At 39.2% G+C, this 20348-nt stretch overlaps 1 protein-coding gene across 2 annotated transcripts in view; it reads right to left on the bottom strand.

Moving 5' to 3' along the window:
• cdh19 (cadherin 19, type 2) overlaps window positions 1–16087 on the bottom strand; it is a 253887-nt gene extending 237800 nt beyond the window's left edge. For both annotated transcript variants that reach the window (XM_088072143.1, XM_088072144.1), the window contains exons 1-2: window positions 15627–16087; window positions 13750–13864 (exon numbers count right to left, since the gene is read on the bottom strand). The gene's annotated coding sequence lies outside the window, so the exon portion shown is untranslated. The remainder of the gene's footprint in view (window positions 1–13749; window positions 13865–15626) is intronic.
• Between the last annotated feature and the right edge of the window lie 4261 nt (window positions 16088–20348).

The following is a 20348-nucleotide window of genomic DNA, read 5'->3' as shown; positions in this document are numbered from 1 at the left end:
GGGTACTATTATTATTAGATTGTTACTGCTGATGCAGTTAACTTTGTAGTTGGTTGAAATGTAGCTAATCTGGTAACACTTTATTTAACAGGTCCCATAGCGTCCTGTAATTTCCTAGAGAGGAACTGATATGTAACTTAAGGTTCCTGGAAAGAACTGTGTGTATGGCAATTATTATAAGGAAAATGGACACAGTGTTAGAAAAGGTACTCACCCATTTATTAAGTCATTTGGATATTAGCAGTTCCATCATTCACATTTTCTGTCAAATCATTGACTCTTTATTAAACCTAATTAAACAGAATTAACTGTGACATAATCTTGTCTATACTTCCCGAATATTGGTACCAAATACATTTTTCCAGGAGAGTCCTATAAAATTATTAGGATATAACCAAACCTGAAACATAAAGGACTATTCTGATTTTATTTGATTTATACCAGTGTTTCTCAAATGGGGGTACAGATACCCCTAGGGGTACTTTATATTACTACAGGGGTTGCATGAGGTTTAAAAATAAATAAATAAATAATAAAAAAAAAAGATATATCAGTCATGCATAATTTGTAACATAAAAATAGTATAATAACCTCAATAAAAATGTTAATCTAAGTTCAATATACCAAATTTAATATTCAATATTTCTATTGTTGCAATTTTAACTGCTGTAAACTGTCTACAGCTGCATTAAACGCAATCACATCTACGTTTGTCACTGTGTAGTTTCTACCAAAAATGTTCTGCACTGGTTAGGAGGTAATTAGCTAAAAAAATAATTAAAAGGAGGTACATTTGCTAAAGGCATTTAATCAAAGTTTTGTGCTGGAGTTTGTTTCTATTCCAAACTCTAAATATTGACAGAAAGATTTTCATCTTTATTGTAAATGTATATTGGTTCCAAATATTGGTTATTGGTGTCATTAACTACTAATAATTGGTATTGGTATCAGCCCTGAAAAAACAATATTGGTCGACCCCTACCAGTAACTACAGCAGAAAAATAAATGTAGTGTAGAAAAAAGTACATTATTTCTCTGAACTTAAAGTATGAAAAGCCATGTTCAAGTAAAGTACAATTACCTCAAATTTTGTACTTGTGTACAGTACTTTACAGTATAGCATATGGCAATATTCAAAGATTCTGTTTCACAGTGACATGCTCTAGTAGCAATAACAGTCATTAATGTGAACGTTTAAACATATATACTTCAAATGCAAGGCAATAAGAAATCCAGAGGCCTGTCCAAAATGTGTCACCATAAATTCTTCCCATTTCATATTCTTTACCAAAATCACCTTTTCCAAGCCAACAACCATCTCTGCAAGGCTCTTGCCAGTGATGATGACGGCCCATTGATCTCCCCCTTCATATCCAAAAATCTTCCTGATGACTCAAATATAAACTGACTGCAAATCTCCCAGTCAATATTAAGACATTTAGCTGTTGAATCTGATTTTAGCCGTACGTACAGTCTCGTGGCTAGCGGCCAGATGGGCATTTCATATCCCTAAATTGAATTACAATAAATCAAGAAATGACAGAGATGGAGTTTGATGTCATCATTAAGGGAAGCTGCAACAAATCCAGAGAAGTAATTCCATTAAAGTTTAAGAGTCCTTGAAAACGCCTGTCATGATGATACTGAATAACTGATACAATGGATCAAAAGAATGAATGAATGATTTCATTTTGACCCTGGTCTTTTGGGATTGCTCTCTCACAAAGGCCAGTGAGGAGGCTTGAAGATCAAGCACACTTGATACCGGCCCCCTGCTGCATACTGTACCGGCTCTGTGAAGGAGGCAGTATCTGCAGTCTCCCGCTCCCTGGGTGCACTTAAATCATCCACCCTGATAAAGACAGCAGTGGATGGAGCCTCATTGGAATTTTAAAACTGCAAGCTCCACAACCATAAACAAGGCTACTTTTAGAGGTGGCACTGGAGACAAAGCATGAGCTATTACTCTGGGGTCCACAACTAACTGGCCGACAGTCCTGTTTCTCCTTCATTATGTTTAGCCCTTGCTCCCAGTTGGGAAACAGAGAAGAGCATTTCACTCCATGCGGCTTTACAATACTCTACTTGCATACATTATCACAGCATTCTTACTTCAAAAGTTAGGTGTTAGCATGTAGAATATAAATGCCTCACAGGAAACTGCTGCACTTTTGATACAAGGTGTAACAATGTGATAGCAAAGACAAGCGAACAAAGATACGCCGAACGTGACAATCTCCGTGTGCAGCTGCCACCTTGACTGCGTGGGATTAATGAGAAATAAAAAAATAAAAGTCGGTGTGTCGCTTGCAACCTCACCCCAAGGGACGTTATCAGTGTGACAGGCCCAGCTTCATGTCGCTCTGAAATGTCAGACACGCAGACACCAGTGCCGCGGTCCATTCTTAATGATTCGAGACACCAATCAGGCTCACTACCTGCCAACTTCATATTCTCCCTCTGAAAACACACAATGGGCAGAGAGCGGAGCGTCGCTAGCAGAGGATAAAAGGAGAGGGAGTGCTAGTTTCAGAGCTGACATGAAATATCTAGGAAATTGCTACCATCTCCGAGACACTCCCGGAGCAAAGGGGGTGCAGATGCAAAGACTAGCGCTGTCACATGTTTATGGTCCGCCTCGTCTCTGACATGATGTACTTTTACAGCCCAATCTGTGTGGTTTGAATGTATAAACAGGCAGCATGATGTAGGACTGCTAATTTGGGCAGTGTGTGGCACGTCTGGGACAATGCGCCATCGTCGGGACAGTAATGAGAGCTGTCATAAATTGAGTGAAACTAGGGGATGAAACATGGGTTTCCGAGAGCTTTAATCATTCCATTTTGTCAAGCTTGAGGTGCATCTTGCCTCTCTTCCTCCTGCCGGCTCCGTGGCTCGTCTCTAATTCAGGCCCATTGAAGGAAGTGCTGTTGGTTGCTATTTGAGACACACTAAGCAGCGAGACCGCGGAAAGCCTCTCTGGTTGGGAAACCGGCAGGATGAAATTATGCCAGTGTCGTCAAAGGGGAGAAATGACCAAATTGGAGCCTTAAATCTTAAAGCGCTTGGATGACATGTTCCTCACTCACACCCACATGATAATGTATGCTCCCAGAGGATGTGTCAGGTGGCGAGGGTGGTTGGAAATCTAATGGGCCCCGTGTCAAACAGGGTGGCAGGATGACCTAGTGATTAAAGGTACAATCAGTAAACCATAAAAAGGGCGCCCTCCCAGAAAAACTCAAGATCCAAGATTGGTACCTGCTTTGACTACTAAATTGTTGGCAGGTTTTACGACATAGAGAGTAACACTAGTTATTCACATCACTGAGGGAGAACTCAGCAATTTAGTGTCAGACTTCTGAAAATATGGGGGCCTGACAGGAGGCAGCGTAAAAGCAGAACGTAAAAAATTGATGCAGAGGCTGACATTTACTGATTTTGAGTCCCCGGATTGGAACAAGCTGGAAAAATGCAAGAATAATAGAAATTGCAACTTGGACTGGTGAAATAATAACAATTTGACATTTTGGGAAATATTGCGATTTGCATTTTTGCTGAGAGTGAAATAAGAGATGAGATACCACTCTTACATCTGTTCGATCAATATGAAGCTATCACAAGCAGTCAGTTAGCTTAGCTAAGCACAAAGACTGGAAGCAGAGGGAAACAACTAGCCTCATTAATCAACATGTTAAATCTTGTTTGTATATGCTTTGGTTTTTGTATTGATTAAACAATGTGGTTTTTAAGCGTTGTTATGTGTGGTTCTATTTCTTGAATTAAGCGCAGGAATATAAAATCGGGAAAAATTTACAGGCAACCAGGATAACATATTGTCCATTCAGGGCGCAATGACGGTGCAAGGACACTCAATTCAAGGAGGTTCAAAAGAGGAGAAGTCATGGTGTCCTATGATGTCATATCATTGGGGTTCAACACATGAACAGCGAAATCTGGTCTGCAGCTGCCATTAGGCTCAACAGTTGGCATCCGGGTCCCTAATGTGAAACCAGCCTTGGGGAACCTTGGGCAGCAAGTATTTTGCTAATTTGACCAGACAAACTGTAGAGTCTGACGCTAACTATTAATCTCCACCTCTGGGAGACATTAGGTGCTAAAATAATCCTTTGACGTCCTGATATCTAATGTTTTAAGCTAGCTACGGGCACTCTGTTAGTGTTTTGGCCCCTGTTTGCATATTGTGGTACAGCCAGTGGGTGTCACTTCCTAGGTAGGACTGTCTCTATACACTTGACCGAGACGCAGAAGACCCAGAAACGCTGACCAATCAGAGCAGACTGGGCTTTTTCAGGAGGCGGGCATAAAGAGACAGACACTAAAACAGGCAAACATAAAGGGGGTTTTGGACAGAAGGGGAATACAGGTATTCCAGCACAGACAATATGAGAAAAATTAAGCTTTCTTTGATCATTAAATTATGTAAACAAGTGCTGTAGGAACCCAAAATAAAAATATGAACCTAAAAAAAAACATAACAGGTCCCCTTTAAAGGTTAATGGTATAAAACAGGCTTGCTTTGTCAACTGTGATCATTTGAGAAACAAAAGACAGATTTTTCATCTTAGAGTCAAATGCCTCAGTTACTGTATGTTTGTAGATATTTAGATTAATGTATTAAAAATGACAGAATGATGAAAGAGATCCAACCTTCTCAAGTGCTCTTGGGCAAGACATTCAATTTTCTGCTGGAGCAGGGTTCCTGTCCTGTGGTTCACCCTGCTCTCTACACTCCCTTGAGGACAAAATTTCTGACTTTCTCTGCAACAAACAGTTTATCTGACAAGGCATATTGTGCTCAACCGACTCAGCTGTTTTCAGTGTTTTAAGTATAGTGCAGCGTTACCTATCAGGACAGTTATCCTTTCTGATGTCATGATGCTACATGTGTCAGACTGACATTCAGATATTCTTACATTTCCCCGTTATTATCTGAGACAATGCCACATCTCGTTTCAAGCTAACCGCTCAGGAGAAATATATATATATTTAGATAAATCAAGCAATATCTGAAGCTTTGAACATACGATATAAATAAGCAGGGTATTTTTGGAAGCCTTCTTCCTCCCATCATCCTTTCAGGTGCCCTCAAACAAGAATTACTTGTGAAAGTCAAAGGTACTCTTTGACAGAAGTACAAGGTGCAATGTTCAATGTGCAAGACGGCAAATGTCAGACGTTTGTTTATGAGGAAAGTAGCGGAACATCAGTGCTCTTTTGCTGCTTTTTCCACTGCAGTATTTTTGTGCTGGTACTGAGGGAGCACCGCGATGCTGTTGGGATCAAATGAAGCCCCTTTTTAACGTGCATTGTGAATGGCGGATTAGTGACACTTTGTGATCACACACACACATACACCTGAGATGCGAAAGACATAAGAGCCGTTGACGTTCTTGCCAACTTTTTTCCCTCAAGTGTATTTTCTACATGAGGAGCCATTTCAACTGTTCATCCCCGAACAAAACACAAAGTTTGGGTTGTGTTGGTTGTCTGGAATAAATGCATAATGCAAAAGTCTGACACAACAGTGCTACTATTTTGTCTTTAGAGATGACATGCTCAGCTCTGGTGAATTTTATCTGGTCATTGTAGCTGCAAACATGAGCACGTAACACGTAAATCGCCACTCCACTGTTATCTTCTTTTAATTGGCTTCAAAGTTAATGAGTGGTCTTTGTAAAATTATGTTAAGGTTTACCGACATGCTTTCATACATACCGTCAATTAGAGGCTGAGAATAACAACGCATGACTTCTCCCTGTTACTGCGGTCTTCTAAGTAATCATCGATCATCCTGGATCAAAGAACAAGACAGACATTTGTTCAAATTATCATCATTTCTGCAGCACTTAGACAGCTAGAGACACGTGGGAGTCTTCGCACTCATGCATAACCCTATACACCTGCAAACTGCACTTTCTGCACTTTCTACATTTTCCTCCTGGAAAATATGTAAATGTGCGCATTTACACGAAAAAAAAAAACACATTTCATCTGCCTAAGGTGTGCGTATCAAATCCAGCCTCCGTGCTGTAGGTCTATCAGCAGATGAACACTTGGGAAAATCTTCCTCTCGCAGTATTCAAGCCTGGAAATAGCTGACATTTCAAGCGCAGAGTTTGTTGTGAATGTGACACACTGCAATAAACATGGAAGGTAAATACTTTCCAAGCGCGGAAAGAAATACCTGTAAGAAGCTATTGTTTTCCCTTTCCAGCTCACTCTAAACTTGCTTGTTATTATTTCCATAGCTGCCTGAATGCTGTCGTCATCATGTCCTCAGGCACCAAAACCACAATTCACCCTCTAATATACACTACAGTTGACCAGCTGGCCTCAGGATTGTTAAACTCACTTTTTTGGCCAAACAAGACCGTGCTTCACTCTAATCCGCCTGGCCCTTGTGTGTGCTCCTTGGCCTGAAAACTGGGTATGTTATCATCTCTCTTCAGACCGCTGACTGGCTCTGCCATCCAATTGGAGCAGGATCCCTGGGCCCCACAGTGCTCCAAGTAATGCCACTAATGAGCATGAGGAGGCTTGGTAGCAGGGATCAATGTTCTCAGCTGTGAGTCGGAGCAGCGGCTGCCCCAGTCTGACGGCCGGCTGCTGCGCCTGCATGCACCACAGCCCTGCTGACACCAGCACTGCTGAGACTGTCTGGGTGACTCTGGGCCTACGGGTGTAGATGTTTCTATAATCACCTGTTATCTCTCTCAGACCAGCACCTGAGCCACTGACACGGCGAACCACTGCACAACTACCACAGCAGATTCCATACACAGACTTCTTCACTCCGCTTTCATTATCAAGAACATGTTCTGGCACATGTTTGTTACAGATGTACTCAACAAGAAAAAGTAACCCATATTACATCAATGTACTTAAAGGGATACTTTGGCAATTTTCAACCAGCTTTGTATCAAAACAATGTGGGTAGTATGTGTAAATGAACTGTGGTTAAATTCCCACCATCTAACCAGTGCCTAGATATCCCTCCTGCCCCCAGGGCGAAACTCCGCCAGATGACACAAATTGATGCAAAACATGTCATTCGGCAGAGTTTTGCTGGCTCTCTGGCTTTTGCTTTAACTACAGGTTCTTCTTCCACATTTTTTGTATTGCCTGTTGACACAAGGGGTATAAAAGAGATCAAGAGACAGAACTACCCCTCTTTTTGTCTCTCAAACTCCCACCAATATCCAATCGAATGGTAAAATCAGGCATCGCTGATCAAATGTAAAATCAAGATTATGTTACTGCACCACCTGTTGCTCACAAAAAAGCCTTTTAGAAGCACATTTGAGTGCCATTTTTAGCTGTAATAGCGTTAGTTTGCAACGTGGGCGCCATACTGCTTCCTGCACAGTGAAAATTGAGGCTGAAAAAATAGGTCAAACTGTAAAATTAAGCAGCACTAATCAAATATAAACCAAAATTCTGTCACTGGGTAGAATACTTCTTTCTCACCTTAAATGTTTTTGCTAACACGTTTTAGCGTTTTAACAGACAGGAACTCATTAAGTCACCCACCAACGGTAACATTTATTTTCTATTATCTATTTATCTAGTGCAGCGCATTGCATTCTGGTAGTTGTAGGTTTTCTACTTCTTGACTAAAAAGCATCCTTTTTCTCTGTTTTGCCTGGTCATGTGGCACCCATTTCAAAAGCATTTGCGTTTTTTTACTGCATCTGATCTTCCAACGCCTCTTACCTGAAGGCTACTAGCTGCTGTTGCTATTTAAGTATTTCAAAAACCTCACTTCCATCCCAGTATTCATGTAAAGGCTCTGGGTCTACCATCCCCTCAAAGGGAACCGCTGATGTCACTCCCCACTCCCTGCTGTCCTGAGCGTGATGTTTTCTTATCTTGTGTGAACCATAATATCAACCCTGTCCGTGCCTTGCTGTGTTAAGCCAAAATACAAGGCACATTTTAGACACAGTACTTTGCATGTTTCGACCTTACTGTGTGTGCTTGTACTTTTAGGAATCAGTTTCATAATAGTACAAGGACAGTCACCAACAGTGTTAAGTGACTGGAGTTTGAGTCAGAGACACTTTTGTCAAGCAACTGACCATTCTGCTATAAATGGTCACACAGTTAGATCTAGCAGAAAAGGCTCTGCTGTTTGGGAAAGCTTTACAAGAATTCTCTCAGTGACGCACTACGATTCCACTGTGAGAAATAGTCCATCACAAACAATACAAAAAAAACATGATAGGAATGTAAATAATTAGCCTTTTAACCATTAACTGACGATACGAATATGGACCAAATAATAAGAGCAGATTAACTGTTAAAAATATATCTTAAATATAATATACTGGTGCTACCAGGGGAAAAAACGAGACAGTTGAGTCTGCTGCTGCAAAGGCTGGAGTTGTAAGACACCACCAGAGCGATGCCATAATGTTTAAACAGCATCCAGGATTTACCCACACATTCATTTAATTGTGACAGTCTGCAACAGTCAAAACATCTGTCACTACCTACGGATTTTATATTTTGGGAGATGGACCATTCATTAGGAGCACTACTGGAATAAATATACCATTCGGTACACACTGCACCACACTCTCTGATCACAGAGTGTACACTGAGCACAGGTGGAGCAGCACAACCCCAGGCAAAGGGAAAGTGAAACTTCAATGTTCGATGCGCTGGGTCTATAAGTTTGTTTTAATTCACCTCACAGCAGCTGCCCCTTTCATCAAACAACCTGATTTGATCAACTCTGATCAAATCAACAGATCAACTATCCATCCTGAGACTCAAATTTCACAAATAGCTGCTACAAAATACCACAAAGGAGGAGGTTTTGGAGGTGATGGCAAAACTGCTGCAGCAGTAAAATGATGTTGGCATTAATGTAATTCTCTATAGTATATGTACACCTAGAAAAACGATTGCAATGACTGACTAATAACCTCAAAAGGTTCTCAGTTTGAGAAGTTGTTAAAACAGAGGAGAAAAAAGAAAGAAAAGAAAATGTAAGAGAAATATCTCACTAAGACAAACAAATATATTTTTTGGAGCTATTTTTTGCTCCTGCACTAATTGGGTCCTCTGAAATATGCTGAAATAAAAAAACAATCTTAACAACATTGCTTATCATTCCAGTGTGCATGATGTTTTTAGTGATGTCTCAAAAATCAAAAACTCATTAAATATGAAAACTTCATCAAAAGTTAATTTCTACTGACTCTCTTTGACAGAGAATCCAAAAGCCTTTATATAAAAGAGAAACACATCAAACAAGCAGTGACCTTGGAATAAATACTCTTGATACAGTTTTCCTCATAGTTGCATCATTTGCTGTCGTAAGTATTTTGCCCAAAACACCTGACTTTGAACACAGTTTGAAACCATAAACAATTAATTTGTCTTGCCACAATGTAAAAACAGCCACTTGCATCAGGGCCAATTTCAGATTGGATTAGGGATCTTTAAGTGCCTCTCAAAAACAGATTGTGATTTCACTGTGTAACGCTGCTGAGTCATCGAGCAGTTCAAGCGGCTCACATAAGTGGGTGGATGTGTGCTCCATGAGTGGACTCTCATATGGAAATGAGAGAGCAAAGAGAGCGAAGCCTGAAACAGTGTGCTGCGATAATTGCGCTGTCAGGTCACCTTTGTTCACAACATTTGTTTAATTTGTGTAACATGTTGTGCTTTAACATTTCATGACTGTGCTGGTCAGCTTTGTTACTCTTCACAGCGCACAGAGATCATTAGGGGAATAACAAGAGTAGAGAACAGATCTCAACATACTAAATCTCTTCTACTAGAAAGTGCCTAAATAGTGCTTTTTCTGGCCACATACATAATAAAATATGATAGTTCAGTCATGTTTATAACAAATAAAAGTATAAGTATGTGTGCAAAAATGTACTCAGATAAATGACAAAGTGGGTCAGTTCAAATGTACTGTAATATGAAAGAACTAGTAAATAAAGAAATACCCTCAGGCTGCAAATTAAAGCACAATAACATGTCAAGCAAACCACAACACAGAGCCCTAATGTCCAAACTAACAATAAAATATTTTTCTATAGATGGACACAATTTACTGATTGTCAATTATGGATATACAACTGCCTTCCTTAATAAAATCCAACCAGACTTAACCAGAAACTAGGACAGACTTCAGCTCACAAAAGAGCTATGGACATTGCGCTGGGTGCAACAAGAATTTACTAGGCCACAAAAATTAAAAAACATGCCACTGTTTTGACAGAATAAAGGAATCACAGGGGGAGACAACACAGAGATGTATAAACAATTTAAACAAGAGAAGCTACAGCCAAAAACACACATAAAGCAGAAAAAGAGGGCCTGCGCAATTTTTACACTCCACGTAGTGCAACGCACACACAACACTATGTTTCTGAGTAACGGATCTTCCTTTGTACTGTGAGTTACAGTAATAATCACACCTCACTGAAAGTAGAAGTTCCTAAGCAAATGCAGTCACAGCTGGAAGGCATTTGAAGGGTTAAATTTCTGAAAATTAATGAATATGTGATATTTATGATTAGTAGTGATGTTGGTTAAAAAAATAAGTCAATGAAAGTAGAAAACAATGTTAATATAATATTTTTTAAAGCTTGATTTTGAAAAGCGCATTATGGGCGCAGAGCGATACGAGTGTGTGTAATATTAAAGCAAGCCCTAAGGGATAATATATCTGTAATTTTATTTCATTGTAGCGCTTTTATGTTGTTCACAAGCTGCTAACGGCCTACACCCTTTACACATCCAAACCACCTGACACTCCACTCTATTGAACGAAGAAAACAAAATTATTCATCGCCAATGTTTTTTCCCATGAATTTGCATAGTGATTGTGATGTCAATGTGGAGTAATTAAGTTTGGAAGAAAATTAGCACAGAGCTGCAAAGAAAAACAGCAACATCAAATACTAAATACTTGCTGCAAATCAGGAGAAGGCAACTAAATGTTGTGCCAGTTGACTCCATAAATAAACCAACAAGACACCATATAATGTCATAACTATTTGTTGTCCTTTAGCCAGATGTCCCAGATTTATATCTAGCAAAGAGTCCAAAAAGATGGAAAACAAAAATGGGGCTTAGACATCAGTTCATGTGAAACAATATCTAAAGTGTCCTCCACTGTGGTAAACAGGCATGTTAGTTGACATTTCCCATCCGATGATTCCCATCATTGGTTCAACCTTTCCAAGTGCTTTGGTCTGACCTACACTGGCTCCACAGGGAGGCACAACGCCACCGAGCCTCGCACAAAGCGGCCTCCGATCGATCAGCCCTCGCCTAAAAATAAAGCCGAGGCCCCTGCAATGACGGAGAGGCAAGCAAAAAGCCCTTGTCTGCTAATCAATGGCGACCTAGAATTTTATGTCCCAAATCAATAAATCATTCTTTTCTCGCATGATCTAATGATCTCCAGGATGTGTCTGTCTCTGACACTCCTGAGGAGAGTGTGGACTAAATGTCAGGTGGAAAATAACTGTCAGTTTTGCTTGTAGTTTTGCTGTATTTGGAGGTAAACTACTTGAGGTTTTTTGCAGTTGAACACAAATATAAACTGATTTAGAATGCCTTCTTTACTGATCTATCCAACAAAAACAGATGTGACCTTTCCAAGCTAAGTAATTATATTACAGAATTTTTAAGCACTTTCTCTGGGTCATTTCCTTTGTAATTTTCTTCTTTTTTTTTTTTGCGCTTTTTGTTGGGGTCATTCCATCTTTTGTTGCTCAATATGAATAAAAACACAACAATATATTGCTTTAGAAATGTGTTTGACTTTTTTTCTGAGCTATCTCACAAATTCTCAAACCGATGTGACCTTTCCAGGCTAAGTAAAATTTTATAGGGACTGAGTAAAATTTACAGTTTTGAGACGTTAAGTGCCTAATGGTCATTCTTCCGCCCTTACTTCCTTTATCTGCTTGTCGTTGAATCTCTTTTAATATTCACATTTAAGCAACGACCATTGTTGTTTGCAGCCCTTCCATGATTAGGGCTTCAAAAAAAAAACTTTTTTTTAACAGGATAATTGTTTATTCAGTGTTTTTACCGGTTAAGATCACCTTGTCCGTTTATTCAACCCTTTGAAACCTGCAACGACATTATTTTTCCTGTGCTGCTCTCAGACACCTTTTACAAGTATTAAAATCGTTGACCCCTGAGCAAGTTGGTGCAATTTCTCTCAAAAACATGGGAAAAAAGCAATGAGCAACAAAAAAATGTCCCACAAATTGCAAGAAATTGGTAGATTTAGAAAATTATTTTTAAAAACTAGGGGAAGATTTCTAAGGAAAGGATTGAAAAGCTGGGGAATAAAAATTATATTTACAACTAATTATCATATAAAATTATATAACAGAAATTTTAAGCACTTTTTCCCAGTCATTTCCTTTATTTTATTTTTTTCTGTTTTTAATTTTTGGTGATTCGTCTTTTGCTGCTCAATATGAATAAAAATACAAACATAAAGAAATGTGTTTGACTCCTTTTCTGAGCTAGCTAACAAATTCTCAAACAGATGTGACCTTTCCAGGCTAAGTAAAATTTAATAGGCACAGAGTCAGATTTACAGTTTTGAGATGTTAAGTACCGACTGGTCATTTTTCCCCCTTACTTTCTTTATCTGCTCTTCAATAAATCTCTTTTTACATCCCCTCTCACTTTCCATTATTCCCAGTTTCTCCCCATCTTCCCCTATCTCTTTCTCCCTGCCTGCATCTCGCAGCAGGAGCCTGGCTCGCTTACGGCTACACACTATCTCTCCACATTTCTCTCTAGTGAATATTTTATCTCAACTTTCAAGTATCATTTTCATACTGAAAGAGGGCCCTGTGTCCCGCAGTGGTATTACTCGTTCTCTTTACAGCGAAACATCTCTGTTTCAGACAGGGTGACAATCTGTTTGCACATTTCAGGAGAGCTTTTGATCAAAGAATGCAGATCAGGATTATGAATTTTTATCAACAGGGGGGCTCATGAAAAAGGCATGAAGCCAAACTGTGGTCATCTGGCATGGAGCCACGGATGACAAGCTTAAATTTAAATGCTGTTCATATTTACTATGGCCTTTTGTGGTGCTAGAGATAGACTGCTATGGAAAAACTCATTATTTCTTCCTCTGTTTCTGTCTCTCTCTTTCAGTCTCCCTCCCTTACTGTTTCTCTCTGCGCCATTGCCCAGAGTGATGGTGATTTAAACTGTCAGACATTTCAAGGCCCAAAATTCCCGACTTAGTGACTCACATGTAGGATCAGCAGATCCCACTTGTTTGCATTTGACCAATTTATACCCACAGGCTGCATTTCTACAATGTATGATGGTAATAGTTCAATCCATTTTTTGCAGATAGCAAAGGGGCGAAATGGGAAAAAAGAGAGATTGAGAAATATGCTAACGTCAGTGATTATGGAATAATGGGTAAAGGGAAAGGAAGGGGACAAAATCTCAAGAGCAATCTATAGCGTATTCATAGAGTTATATTTAAATCAATATATGTGTTTATTCGCAAATGTTTTATTCATCTGGCACATTCTCTACGGAGGAGAGAATAAGAAATAACTTGCATTTGCAATGCTTCAGCTGGTGCATTAATTCAGTATGACACTATTCTGTGCATGTTTGTGTGAGTGCATGTTCATGTTCATCCCAATGTGAGCACATGCTGGGATTGACGTGTGTCAGTGTTGCGAGGGAGCAAACGTCACATACCTCCAGCTTCTGATCAATCACTCGTGCTCAATGAGATCACAGGAGGCTTCCCACAACTTCAGCATATATTAGGATAACCCATCGAGCTTGAAGTTACACCTCACCAGCATGACCTCTAAAGGGGAAGAGACAGAAAGTAAAAGAGATAAGTAGAGAGGAAGAATCACAAACCGAGACGGTGGCAGTGACAGTGACAGAGGCAGTGACATAAATAAGATTTGGGTAGGAAAAAAAAAGAGCTGAGCCATAAATCATTTAGTTTCACACAACTCCAAGAACTGATAAATCACCCATTCAGCTTTTCTGTGCTGTGGCTAGCCAAGACACCAGATCTGGGTTGGGATTCAGTGGAGACCGAATCTGGGTTAGCGAGTGATTTAAAAATGCTGAAACCACTGGAAACAGGCCTCTGATAGAATCACATGTTCAGCACTTACTGTAGGGAAACTGGGATACACACTGTCTAGCCATAAACTCAGGAGACTCACCGATATAGGTCTTCAAATTTGTCTTTTAGGTTTATTTACACAGTACAGCATCATGATACTTCTCATAAAAAGCAACCAATTTCCTCCCTCTTCGACCTTATAAAAACTAGATTTTATTTATATAACACCTTTCAAACAAAAATACAGCCTAAAGTGCTACACATACTAAATGAAAAAACACAGGCAAAAAAAAATAAAGTTTTGCAATTAAAATTATGACAATAAAACAATAACATATATTTGAAATCAATAAATTAAAGTCTATAAAAAAAGGGAAATAAAATAAACACATGATAAAATACAGTAAAATCCAATGACTAAAACTTAAAAGTAAGGCCATAATATCACTCCAAATTGAATTCAAAATTAAATTTCCTTTTAGAAATACAGTGAGAAAACAAATAAACACATAAACATACTCAAATATTAAACTGGAAACTCTTTTCCACACACTCAGCTTGCTCATTTGATAAGCGTGACAAAATATAATGACCATAAAGCATTGTTAATACACCACAAAAGGAAATATCTCCTATTGTTTTGTGTTATAACGACCACAAATATATTCCCTGGTGTTTTCCGAAACGTAATTCACAGGCAATTTAAATCAGCTGTTGTAAAACTCCAATAACAGTAATCTAAATGGACTTATTGAAATTTAGGGGAGTATCACACCCGTAGAGGATATGGAAAACAATTGTATTTAACCACTTTTGAGCAACTGGAAGTATTCAAGTGGAAACAAAAGGAAACCGGACGTTAATGTATGAACCCTCAATATTGGTGTTGAAAGAAAATGTTTGGATCATTTGCTTGATTAAAAGTAGAAATAATGAGGGGAAAAATAAACTAGCAATACCATAATGAAAAAAACAAAGGGGGGAAATGCAGGGTTCCTACAGCTTAAGGCAAATTAGATTTAAGACTTTTTAATGCCACAAGTAAAAAACATAAACCCACTTTTATTCCTTAGGGCGAAGGTCAATTTTGTAAAATTTTAATTGTTTATTTTTAAAAACATTCCAGTCCAGGCAAAAAGTTAGAACTTGTTGGAAATGGGAATTTTCTGGCTTTTGTTGGTGAGTTTTTTATTTTAAAGAAGGGGAAAAAGATGTTACCATTTATTTTTAGATTTTACAATGAAACGTCCAAAAACTCGACTCATAAGACAATACTTGCCATGTCTGGGCGTTTTTAAAGACTTTTGAAACACTGACTTAAGACATTTTAATACAAAGCAAAGCCTTATTTTTAAGTTCAATGCATTTCAACAAGGAGCTGGCAACCCTGAACATGGTGGAGAAACAACTAGTTTGCGCACATGCAAAGCCAGAAAAATTACACCAGGTAATTTCACAGTGTAGCAGAGCAGGTGATAACCGGACTCACCTGTTGTCCTCAGGTCGCTGCCAAACTGCTCGAGCCTCCGTTTGTATGCGCTGTCAGTTTGGCTAGGCTAACGTTTGCTTTGTTAGCTTAACCGCGTCGTCCGTCCTTGTGCTTTCACGTTTAGTAATCCACTCAGAAAAATGTTTGAGATACTGAAAGTCTGTTTTTAACCAGGTAGCATCCCCATCGACTCGACAGCAGATACGGGAAACAAAACAGCGTCACACTCTCCGAGAAGCTAACGGTTGTACGTTAGCCATTTTCTTCCTGGAAAACCGCTCCCTTCAATCGGATTATTTTTACCACCGGTTTGGTTCATGACGATATCCAACGGCTGGTGGCCTCTGAGGCTGTTATCTCAAGATTTTCTTTAATAGACAGACTTCGTAAAGCGCGTTTTAGATGATAATCTACAACACGTTTGCATGATATATGGAGACTACCTGAATTGTAACAACGCTACTAACTGCAACAACCCGATGACGTCAGGGTAAACGCCCAATCAGATAGCAGGTGGGCAACCGGCGCTTTGAGCATGCGCATTGTTGTTTTTCTATGGAGGCACTTGACATTGCATTAAATGGACCTCGCATTGCGGAATAATGATAAATAAAAGCAGAAGCAGTGGATGATTTAAGTCATGCATTAATTCAAAATTGTACTAATTTGTGAATTACTCTGTGCCACTATTCCTGTGCTCCATTCAAAGTGTGAAATTTCCAATACTATCAAGCCTTGCAGGTGCACAACACCTAAAGTAAAGAAAAACATGACAGACAGTGACGAACCAGTGTGACTGTGGCTAGTCCATGGACAATTGCACCATCAGCAGAGTGGCCTCCTTATATTTTAATAATGAAGTCATATTAAATACTAATATTAGAAATTTAAAAAATACTAATTAGTATACTACTAATACTTTGAAATAAATTTACATGCAGAGCAGATTTTGCTATATGATAGTGGATGTATTATTTTAATTTAATACATTGCAAATATAATTCATGTTGTTTTCTTCCCAGTTTGTGCACCCAATGCGCCTCAGTGGCCTCCATGAATGCTGCCATTGCTGTGTGATATCAGGCCACTAAAGTCTGTAAGTCTGTTCATTGGAATACAGAATAAATGCCTTAAAGTTGCCTCTAAAAATACTTAAGTCTGGCAAAAGGTGGCTTTTACATACATAAATATTTGCAAGCAAAATGCCAAAAAATTACCTGAATTTTTCAAATAAATAAATTAATTGATTAATTAATTAATACATTTTAAAAGGGAGAAAGAAAGTTTAAAAAAATAAACAATGAGCTAACCTGCAAAACGTGCTTAAAAATTAAAATACATTTGTAACACAATCCTAAATATGTAATTATGAAAATTAAAAATATGGCTTTTACCTATTTTTTGGCCTTTTTCCCAAGAAATTTTCCCTATCTTTTTTTTTTTTTTTAATAATTTTCTTAATCTACTAATTTCTTGCAGTTCGTGGAACATTTCTTACCAGGTGTGTCATTGCCTTTTTCTACATGTTTTTGAAAGACATTGCACCAATTTGCTCAGGTTAACTGGTTTCAATACTACTTCAATACTTCAGATACAATGCATCTGAAAGCAGCTCATGAAAAGTGATGTACCTCCAGGTTTTAAAGGGTTAAAGTACAGCAATAAGAAATAATGTACCCACGATTATCTTAATTCAAATAGTTAACATCCTCAGTAATTCTAGATTTACAGCCCATAGACTGTGCAGTCATCCCGTCACGCAGCCATCGTATTTAGTTATGACATGTGAATGGAGGTCTTCAGTCTCATCTTGTCACACAGTACATAATAACTGCTGAGGCTGTGAAAACCATCAGCGGTGGCTCCACACGGACACACAAAGATTACAGCTGATATCTGCTAAAACCTGCTGCTCGACTTGACTCAAATCCAATCTCTGGGTAGTTCTGTAACTGTGAGCGCACACTGAAGTCATCAAGGCACCTGGCGGGGCGGCCAGTCCACGCCTGATGTTCCTTGGGCACAGTGTGTGGAACCGGGCTGGACCAGAGATGACAGATGGGCGCTGAGATACCCAAGACCTGTGTGGCAGTCATTTTCCCCCACAGACAGTGTGTGCTGACAGCAATGAGCCACCTATAAAGCACGGGGAGGGGATGGGGGGAGGGCCATGTGGAAAGAATGATGGGTAGGCGACACAGTGCTAGGCAACAGGCTTATGAATCACCCAGGGGTATCAGTCACATAAGTCACAGGCAGGCGCTGAGGATGGGAGAAACTGCCAGAGGACAGGCGGATCATGACATCCAAATTGGTGCCACTTGTAAATTTGACCTCGTTTAACCGTCTTTTCATTCTAATCAAGTCTGACTCCATGTTGACAAATGCTCCACTGTAAAGGGGACTCAGGGATCACACACTCAAAAATCAGAAGCTCTTTAAATTCTTTACTCCAAGCTATAGGTGCCTGAGCTCCCGAGCACCCACTGGGAGAGCACTACATCCAGTCGTTAGTGTTGATGGATGGCAGTTGATATTATTATGTGTCTAAGAGCAGTTGCAGCTATGCCATAACTCACCAAGAAGCAATTTGTGATATCAGTAACTTGTTCCCACTTTTAACCTTGTCTACATATTTGGTATTATGTGTATTTTTTATTTTGTGGATAAGCAGTTAATGTATGTATGTACCCTATTTAAACCCTTCAGAACTCAAATTATGTACAAGACTCATTACTGGGGTTCAACAACTAAACAACAGCACTGTCACTTTTAGACGACCTCTTTGCGTATTCAGCCATTTTTAACAGCTCATAATAAAATAACGTTTTTAAATGCATGGTTCCCTTTTCTTAGTCTCATCCATCTTTGTAGTGCACAAATACCACAGGACTAAAATAGTGTAATCTTTTAGCAGAGATGCTAGGCTAGTAATAATAATAATAATAATAATAATAATCATCATAATAATAATAATAATAATAATATCTTTATTTGTATAGCACCTTTAACAGAATAAAACCTCCATGTAACAATAATAATAATAATAATAATAATAATAATAATCATCATAATAATAATAATACCTGGAATGAGAAAACAGCCATAAGTGTGTACACACTGTGTTTGTGGCAACATTTATAATGTTTAAAAATAAATAACTAATTAAAAAAAGAGAAAATATTTAAACAGCTGCTCAGTTAGTCTATGCATTTATTTTGGTACATTTCAGCCACCTTGCAATCTTAAACTCATCTGCAATATCCGTCAACCCCAAAAGCTTCCAGAGCTGCTTATTTTGTAATGAGTTGCTGCAACTTGCTGGTAATGATCTGTGAATGAAAATGATTTAAACGACATAATTGCTTTGTGATCACGTCCCCTGTAGCTGCCCACATGCCTCTGTTGTGCCAAATAAATATAGAAAGTTGTCAGCATATACGAATGTAAAATTAAATATGTTATTCATTACAGAGTGAGCAAAGGGTATCCTTTGGGTGCTTTTGGGGCTTAATAAAAGTGTCCGCCGGCTCTGAAGAAATACGCTTTAAGATGAACGAGGGGAAAAAGGGGGAGTGTGGTGCATCCTAACTCTGATGCTGCAGCTTCTAAAGTGTCAGCATATTCACAGTGTTAACTCTATCAGTGTGTTTTATTGCTACAAAAGCTCGAACAGACCTGTGATAGCTTATCATTACACGCCTTGAATGATTTCACAGCTCATAGATTCATTTGGTCCGGTGAATAACGCCACGGTATGTGCAGCGGCGCCAGTAAAAAAATCCTGCTGAGGCACACAATCCAACATAAGTGAAGTGAAGGCAGAAGTCACATTATGGCAGACTTCTGTACGAGTGTGTTTGTTAGATATGAACTGCGAGGGAGGAAAGGCGTACTATCGTGCTATGATCACAGAAGTGTCATGCCACGACTGCTGCCAATGACTCATTATTCACATAACAAGCAAACATGGAGGCCTTCTGATCGTGTGCTGTGGAGGATTTCGGCGAGGGAGCAGGGCGTGCGTCGGCGGTTAGAGAGCGCTTGTTAGCCAAGAAAACAACACTTCATTATCGCTGGCTGAGACCACAGCCCAGACACTCTAGTATTTGACACTGAGGAAGCAGTCATCATTGTGTTTATCTCTCGCAGGCATACTGATGTCTGAATTTCTAAATTCAGAGCAGCAGACATATTGGAGGGGTCTTGGCGTTTTGACTGAAAGCCGGGCAGTTTACCAGAGCTGCTGCTTCAAGTCTTTCCATCATCAACGTTTCCTCTGTTTCTGACAAGACGCTGTCTCAGAACCAGACAAGAGCCGCACTAGCTGTTCGTCTTTGTCGTCTGAGTTATGAGGAGCGGTCTCTCAGCTGGTGGAGCTCTGCAGAGACAATTTTAAAATTTCCACATCACTCAGCACAAGCTCAGCAGCTCACTAAGCTTCAATTCAAAATATGTACAAGCAGGACTGTGAATCAGTACTTGATACTTTTAGGGGGAAAGGTCAGATTTTTTAAAGTGGGGGTTGTGTGAGTTAATTATGCAGTAGATAGTCGACACACCCCCGATTTGGAGCACCGCCACACAAGCTAAGCAATGTACTATTGTGTACGGGGGCAGCAAAAAAAAATAATATTAGTGTAAGTGTACCTTTTATTGACAATATTGTCACCCCTTAACCCTTTGAAATCTTGAATGACATCAGTGCTGCATTCAGGTGCC

This window comes from Plectropomus leopardus, chromosome 21 (assembly GCF_026936395.1).
Source record: "Plectropomus leopardus strain MGB_pleo_1.0 chromosome 21, ASM2693639v1, whole genome shotgun sequence".
Lineage (NCBI taxonomy): Eukaryota > Metazoa > Chordata > Actinopteri > Perciformes > Serranidae > Plectropomus > Plectropomus leopardus.
Note: the sequence above shows the minus strand (reverse complement) of the source record. Positions and strands in the feature narration are given on the sequence as shown.